This window comes from Sinocyclocheilus grahami, unplaced genomic scaffold (assembly GCF_001515645.1).
Source record: "Sinocyclocheilus grahami isolate Dianchi unplaced genomic scaffold, SAMN03320097.WGS_v1.1 scaffold170.1, whole genome shotgun sequence".
Lineage (NCBI taxonomy): Eukaryota > Metazoa > Chordata > Actinopteri > Cypriniformes > Cyprinidae > Sinocyclocheilus > Sinocyclocheilus grahami.
The window spans coordinates 399,205-408,578 of NW_015505349.1; positions in this window are offsets into that span (position 1 = coordinate 399,205).

Below are 9,374 nucleotides of genomic sequence, written 5' to 3' on the forward strand. Positions count from 1 at the left end.
GCCCCCCCCCCCCCCCCCCCTTTAGTGAGTGCCAAGAGAAACTGCAGTTTCTGCTAATGATGTCAGGCAGCAGATCTGACAGTGATATATCACTCCTTGCATTCCTGCTGTATACAGATCTAATCCTGCCTTATAGCTTGCAATATAGGCAACTGCGGCCGTTCTTCAATGTTCAATGGGGATGGATGGTCTATGTGCGTAACCTGAGTTGAACTCCTCATCGCCGGGTTCATGTGCCGGTAATGAGCGGTACGTTGAACTTGCAACCTACACGAATCGCTAAAGTGTTATGACATAACCCCATTACATTTCAAATTGCTAGGTGGAATAAACATGAACGTTGCGCTCCCGTACCAGTACACTTTAGATGCTTCATGCATGTAGGTAGTCAAACTGCAACCAACAAGATTTCCAACAGTCTCAAAAATATGCCGCATTTCCCATGTTCAAGTATGTAAGTAGTATCTATAGTTGAGTAGAGAGTGAGCTGAAGTAGAAAAATACCTGCAGTGAAAGAGTTATGAGTCCCCCCACCACTTTATTCCAGTCACTCTCTCTCGTTCTCAGATGGGACGCTTAGCAAGAGTGCTGCAACATCCAACCGTGAGTGTGAAACACACACGTTCATAAACACACTTGAAGCTGAGACCCTTATGCACCTGGCTAAACCGTCCTGTCAAAAGCTTCTGTCTGAGTGCCCTAAGAGTCTATGGCAGTGACAGTTGCTAGCTGACACACGCGCACACCGTGCTCTGTCATCCCTAGGCCGTCCTAAAACATTACTTCCACTTTCCCATCTGCTGCAAGCTCTTTAACTCTTTCCCTTCCTGGCATTCTGGATGAATGATAAACTGCAGCTTTAGTACTTAGCTAGACAACACAGCAAAAAGTACAGCACCCTGAAGCTGAATAGGTCTGGCCTATATCTTTTATTTTTGTCTGCAGGCGTCAGTTCTGTACTGGTACTAATCCTAATTCTAGCTAGTAGTCTATTCTTCCTTTGCTAAGTGCTCTTGCTGGCTGGTATCCTGCATGCACCTGCACGTACTAAGTTGGTAAATACGACCGGCCGGTATTGGTTAAGGAGATGACTACTAAAGTATCAGTAGCCTGACTGCAGATGATCACTCATCATGTAGGTCAATGCAAACGGGTCCTTTAAGACCTAAGAGCAGGTGAGTGAATAATTCTGCAATCGGACAGAAACATCCCACAAAGCTGAACCCCCTCTCGTGTACAGGTGAAAAGTTCAACATGCGTCCTCTATCCCTATAGAAAAAGACAAACTTCCACATACTCACTCAGCCTCCGCTCCTCTCCGGGTCTTGCAGGGATGATGCACAAGCGGCCGTGTCTTCTCCTCCGGTGGGGTAAAGTTGACTGCAGCATTGCCTGCTGAATGGAATGACATTGCTCGCTCTCTCTCCCTGCCTCATTCTCCTGCTCTCTCTCTCTCTCTCTCTTTTTCTATCTCTTGCTCCCCCTCCTCCTCACTGCGCGCTCACTGGCAGTACAAACTGCACAGCTCAGCAGTGTTCTCCCACTGCCGCAGCAGCTCCTGCATGAGCCTTGCGTATCCGAGTGTGCTGTGACTTTTAAAGGGGAATGCAACCTCCAGGGTCAGTGTGCGCCTCATCACCCTCCCCCCCACACTCCCACTATTACAACCCCCCCCCCATTTTACCCTACAGTAGCTGGTCAAGACATTCCTTAAAAAAAAGGTGTGGGGGGGCAATAGAAACTACCTAAATTCCTTCGGATTAAATGGGTGACCCTTTTTTAAAACTAAAATGTGATATGCTTGTAGTGCGGACACTATCCATCTTAGCCACTGACAGTGGCCCAAATCTGCTTAATAAGGCTACGTGGGCGATTTCGTCAGGTGGATTGAAAAACGATGGATGTTGAATGAAAGACTGGCTGTGAGAAAATATTTGTACCGATGGTGACGAAAAAAACTGAAATACAAAACCAGGATCTTGAGAAACCAGATCAGGGGGTGTTTGAGGTTTATCGTTGCTTCCATTGCAACCAGGAGGTCAACTGTCTGGGAGTTAGAGAGATACATTACTAGCGGTGTGCAACATTATATTGGACAGACCACTAAGCGTTTTGACAATCAGGATGATTGAGGCTTTATCTTCCATGTGCCATATACGTTCTAAATCCTGACTTACACGTCGAGAGATCTGACATTACCGTAACTTCTAGCAGAGGGGGTTTCGAGAGGGTCGGCCCGCACCATGTACAGTAAATCAATCGCAATTCTTTGCATCAGCAAAGCTGGAGCTGCAACCCTGCAGCAGATTTTCCCACTCTCTTTCTGTAAAGCATGACGTTTGAGTCTGAAAGCATTTACTACAAGCGCCTCAGAAACTACTGCAGAAAGCCCACCGAGCAGTTACATTTACTCCTGTTCAATGAAATACGGGAAATACATGATCCTGAGTGCACTGGTAAGGGCTGAGTTCACAAGACCATGACCTCTGGATAATATATAAATGGCTGCCGCATACTGGGAGCCGGTGAGGGGGGTTTGGTAGAAATGGCAGATGTCATCAGAACTGTATTGACTGGTGACCTGTGAGTTTTCCCAGTGGAACAGTAAGCGATCGAGCACAAACTCTGTGCTGATCTCGCACATCTGCATGGCTGTAAGCGCACTTTCCAGTTTGCTCTCCAAATTTTTTAGACCTAAAAAAAAAAATCCAAAATCATACATTGGGGGGTTGGGGAAGTATTAATGAAACATCCTAAAACTTTCACATCGTTCAAATGATTTATGGTGTTTATTTTCCTCCCTCTCGTCTGTGACATAAAATAAAGATGCTCATCATGGACACAAAACCCGGATGAATACACCTCCTGATGCTTTTGATGACAAGTGATATACTGATATACATTCATATTTGATATTTACATTTCTATTAGCAGATACTTTCATCCAAAGCGACTTACTAATGAGAATACAACATCAGAAATTCATCCTAAGAAAGCAGTAACATGAGAAGTGCTGCAATACAAAGTTTCATGATTGTTCAAAGTAAAGACTAGAATAGCGCGAGTGAGAAATAGCTAACAAAGAATATTTATTTATTACTTATTTAAAATGTCATTTAATTTAATAAGTGAATTTAAGCTGATATTTGGCCCTTTTGACATTTGTATTTTATTTAAATATTTCTTGAGAAAATTAATATTGCATAAAATAAGTGTTTAAACGAAAAAAGATTGGTATATAAATTCATTTAATATTTTTTATATTAAATGTAATACTACAGAAAATAATATGTAAACCATATTTTCTCCCTTTAATTTGATTTAATTCTTAAATTATAGCAAATAGAGGTGATATTTGGCCATTTTGACATTTGAATTTCAAATATTTCCTGATAAAGTATTAGTACATTTTGTGTAAAATCATTGTTTAAATAAATAAACTATATATTTCTATATATATGTACATTTATATTATATTTAATGTAATATTATAGCAAATAATATGCAAATCATTTATTTAAACATGTCTTATTACTAGATAATATTTGAAATAAATTTATATATAGTATTAATTGTTTAATATATCACCATTATATTCAGACTCAGCCATACTGCTATCAACATTGCCCATTAAAAAATAAATTTAAAAAACTCATATTGGGCAACAACTATTTTGTACACATGCACCTCTCAGCATTTCAGTCCTGCTGGTGCTCTGCGTCTCTCTGCTGAGCATCCTGTGCTGACTATGACACAGATAGAAATGCCCTCACCAGCATCTCCTTCATGAGCAGTGCATTTGGGTAATGGCATCTCCATTGATAAATAAAACATGAGTGAAAGGCCCTTTTACATGGCTGATCACATTACCCCTGGCCTCACCTGACGCTCTGAGTCAGCTGTCAGAGTGTCCCCTTCCGCGTCCGCACGGCTCTGGGATTAAAGCTGCTGTGAATACCCACGGGAGCAGTTTCATCACCCACATGTGATAACTGTTCACAGCCAGGTGTACACTGGCTGCACTGATACTTCAGAAGGATTTAAACAAAGAGTGACATAAACAATTGATCATTTTAATATGTGAAAATTACAGCCATCAAATCATAATTTCCTCCACAATGAACAATTTTGCCCTAATAAAGTTTACTCAATAAATAGTGTACTTGGTTACCAAGGAGACAACAGTGTCTGTAAGTGTATGCTTGAGATGAAACATGATAAGACATGATGTGTGAAGAAAACAGTAATGGTAAAACACTTAATTTCATCATGTATCATTTCCAGTCAAGATCTATTTTGTCAAATAATCTAAAAAAGTATGAAAACTATTGTATATACAGTATACTACAGCATAAATACACTACTGTTCATTTTTAATGTTTTTTGAAAGAAGTTTCTTGCTCTCCAAGAGATTGTTTTAATATATTTTAAAATGTACTGTATTCTTGTGATGGCAAAGCTGATATTTCAGCAGCAATTACTCCAGTCTTCAGTGTCACATGATCCTTCAGAAATCATTCTAATAGGCTAGTGTTTCTTATTATTATCAATGTGGAAAACATCTTTTGCTGCTTAATTTTTTTGTGTGGAATCCGTGATACATTTTTTTAATAGAAAGTTAAAAAATACAGCATTTATTTGAAATAGAACAACAATGTTTTAACAATGTAAAAGTATTTACTGTCACCTTTGATTAATTGAATGCAACCTTCAATGAATAAAAGTATTAATTTATTTTAATTTAATTTTTAATCTTACAGGCCTGGTAGTGTCCAGTAGTGTAAAATACTAGCTATAAAAATTCTAGCCGTATCAAGACAAACATTGCAGCCATTTAATCCTTAATGTTTATTCCACCTCTGTCAGTTCCATTTCAGAATGTTGTTGATGTTGTTAGTAGACACATTTCATAAACTAGTCAGAGTGTGAAAAGCATGTTTTTAATTTAATTTCCTAAATGTGCACAGAGCCAAAAGTGCCTACAGTTGAAGAAACACATATAATTTGTGTTCTGTGGAGTTCTTGGCAGTCGTTTGACTGTTACTAATGCAAATTCAGCTTGGAATATTACAGCAATACTAACAGAGACATAAATAGACAAAACACATCTATTCTCTAACAGATCACTGAAGTTGATCTTCCTATCTCAGACTGGAAGTTCTAACCATACCTGAAAACCCATCTGTGTACAATCAATTCTAGCCGTATCAAGACAAACATTGCAGCCATTTAATCCTTAATGTTTATTCCACCTCTGTCAGTTCCATTTCAGAATGTTGTTGATGTTGTTAGTAGACACATTTCATAAACTAGTCAGAGTGTGAAAAGCATGTTTTTAATTTAATTTCCTAAATGTGCACAGAGCCAAAAGTGCCTACAGTTGAAGAAACACATATAATTTGTGTTCTGTGGAGTTCTTGGCAGTCATTTGACTGTTACTAATGCAAATTCAGCTTGGAATATTACAGCAATACTAACAGAGACATAAATAGACAAAACACATCTATTCTCTAACAGATCACTGAAGTTGATCTTCCTATCTCAGACTGGAAGTTCTAACCATACCTGAAAACCCATCTGTGTACAATTGCAGCTCCCACTCTGGTCTGACAGAGCCAGCTGTCCTCCAGAAGAGTTTAGCTGCAGCCCCATCAGAGCACCCCTTCACCTCTCCCTCTCTCATTAATCCCATCCCTACCTCTCACTACCAGCTGAATGGATTAACTAATTGACAGAGAGCAGGAATTCAACGAGCTTGTACCTCTCAGCTGACCTCATTTTTTGAAGAAGGCCAGATCTCTCCCTAGGCCTACGACTGCAGCAAAACTAGCATGCTAACCGCTCAACCCCTTAACACAGCTTACATGAGCAAGTTTGGGAAATATAGTGGGCATATTAGAGCTAAAGTAAAATTCAATAATCTTAGAAACTCATAAAAATAAAGGTTTCAAATGGAAGTGATGCCATAGAAGAACAATTTTTGAAAATAACCATTTTTCCTAATGTGAAGGACAATTTAATGATCTGAAGAACCTTTTTCTACTGTAAAGAACCTTTCTTTTTTTTTGTAATAAAAAAAGATTCCATGGATGTTAAATGCTCTTCATGGAACCATAAAGCCAAAAAAGAACCTTTAAAAGAGTTTAGTCAAAAAGCCATATTCATTAACTCCGTAAAACAGACTAAGGCCGGTCAGTGATCGCCTTAAGGTCTGCGACAAAGATGTCTGAAACACGTGCCCTATCTCAACGTCCAGAGAGACGCTGACCTAGAGAAAACATAATGGCAGCATGTTAATTTGCTGTGGTTGAGGAGGTGGACGGCTGGAGTGGATTGTTGTGGTGTCAGAGTCATGTGTGCTGTGAAGAATGGCTGCCTGCAGTCGTCTACAGATTTGATTAACGGCCTAATGACGGATCAGCCTCCCCCGCACTGGCTAAACTTAAGTATATGGCTTCTTTATGCCACAAAATGACATTTGACCCCATGAGCTTTCAAAGCTTGAGTCATTTACATCCCTGATTTGAACAAATCACGGAATGTTTGGCGCAAATAACTTTTGAGGAACGGGGTCATTTTTTGACAGCAAAATATTCTGCATTCCCCTCGTTTCTTGTGTTTTTGGAGTATTAAACACAGCGGCCTAAATGATACAAGCAGTCATGGGTCATTAAAACCTCTCATGATATTTGGCAGTACATTGATTTTTAAAGTTGATATTACATGCCCGAATTAGCCTGACACATGAGCTGTATTAAACACAAGGGAGCTAAATGAAGACAAACATATCGCTGTATTTCATGGAGTCGCTGCTTGCAGAGAGTCATTAGCTAATTCAGCCTCAGCAGCAGCTTTTCTCGGTTAATTGGATTTCAGCACTTTCTGTACATTCAGTATAGATACAGTATACATATATATGGTGAGGGAGTGTAACACATGTCTACAATGCAGCTTATTGATGTACGCATTTATGCAATATATATATATATATATATACATTTATGCCAGTTATTCAATGAGATGCATGAATGTCTGTGATTACTGCATTCTTGCTGAGCTAAGGAGAACAGCATCACACACCATCCTGTGCAAGCACTCACATGATAAGAGTCTCACAACATTATCCCTCCCTCTACAGGACAGCAGTGGAGTAGCAGTTCAAAGAGATTCAATACTGTAGGCCTAGAATATTTTCAAGGATGATCATCAAACGGTCATCCAGAAAATGAACCATAAGAACGATACTGACCTACTGTTGGGGATGAGTACAAATTATATGAAAACAGAAAAATTAAACAGAATAAATAAATAAACTAACAAATAAATGAATAGATTTAAAATAAAAAAGTGAAATTCCATGTGAAATTACTAAATACATTTAATAAAAATAAAAATTTATCACATTAAAAACATTCCTTCCAGTGAAATTAGACTGAAAAAACAAAGAGAAAAATCCCCCCCTTCCTCTTCCTTTCTTTTTATCCTTTTCATTGGTTTTAAGATTAATTTTCTGTACTTATATTAATGTATGTGCCTACTAAAAAACAACCACAGTTAGTATAAATTTTGATGCGCCAATAAAGGGGAGAAAAAAATCGTCTCGCAAGTCACATTCTTTCTGTGCAGGTTAAAAAAAATTGTTGTGAGTGATTGGCATCATTAATCTTGGAGAGCTGCGTGAGATAGTAAAAGCATTTGGAGGGGCCCTTTCAACCTCTATTAAAGGGGCCGGTGCTCCAGGGGTCTAAGCTGATGCAGCTTTGTACAGATGAACCTTGTCACGATCACAGAGCAGGTCACATGCAAACATAATGCCATTATAATAATGCGTAATCCACATTAAAGGCCGTTATGCCATGAGAATAATATATGCTCATAAAATGAGAGTCAAACGATTTCAAGGGCACGCAGCAAAGAATTGCTCCTTTAGAAATTCTGTCTTTCCCCAGCAAGGAAGCTCAGGACAGTTCTGCTGCTTTGCGGACCATCAAGGGAGAACATTTTGCAGCACAATGCTTAAAGGGACAGTACAGTATTGCCTGGAATGACCTGCACAGAATGTATTTGCATAAATGTGCCACAGTAAGTAGGCTACATTTGAATATTTCATTAGTCATATTTCCAAGGGGCATTTTAAGTATTTCCCAAAATATCCTAGTAATGACAGTGTTAACATTCAAATAGATGTATATCATTATCAAAAAACATCTATCAAATGATTTGTATGACTTTCATCAGCCCTAACCTGAAAATGATTATTAATTTATGAGACAAGATCAAATTAATAAATAAGGTAGTTTATCATTTTATTTGAAAGTAAAAAATGATGTTCAAGTAAAATGTGTTTTTGATATTCAGAATTGAATTATGGAATAAGTGCTGTTCCAATTATCCGTACACATCACATCCATATTAAAACATTTGAATTTGTATAAATATGAGGAATTCTATCAACATTCTGTAAGCAAGACCAGCCATACGTTGACTGAATGTTCCTTGAACATGTACATACTACAACGCACGTCAGTAGCTTAAAGCTGCAGTTCTGTTACCAATGCTACAATTTTGGCTATATTTCTCTCAGTTCATTACTGGCTGAGAGTATGTGATGGTAAACTGATACAATGATTATCCCGAGCACAGTCAGGTAGCTCATTAAAGGAGAACAGGGAGCTGCTAATGCCAATTTAGGTATTATAAATATGATCAATGCATCATATCACTATGAACAATGAGCACCTTTTGACTTTGCTTTGATTATTATATCTTCATATCATTTACCCTGTTTGGCTATTGCACCAGGGCCATAACTGCCATAGACATTCAATGTGACAAGTCCCTCCCCAGTACTTAGAAATGGCCAAATTATTGATATGTCTGATTCTGCTCTGCTGCACATTACTCAGCACTCTGATTGTTGTTAGGATGACAAAAAGTTTTAAAAGTTACATTTTTAGACTGGTCTGCCTTAGCAGTCAAACAGTGCTCGTCAATGTCAAAATGATTTAGATGGTCAATCAAATCAAAGAAGGCAGATGTTACTGTTTACGGGAGCCAAGCGCAAATTCCAGCACAGCCCTACAGTTTTAATGGTGAAAGTGTGAGGTAAGATGTAGCTAAACAAACATTTAATATTTCACCACAGTTTTACAGTAGAAATGTTAAAGGACTGACAGTAGTATCCAGAGATGCAAACTACTCTTTTTTTCCCCTTACATTTCACAGTTTTTCTTTCAAAGTTTTTTTTATTTATATTTAAATTATAAATACATTTCACTGTTTTTAATTGAAAATATGCTATCATTTATGTGATTTACAATCCCATTTCCAGAAAAGTAGGGACATACTGTAAAATGCAATAAAAACTAGAATCT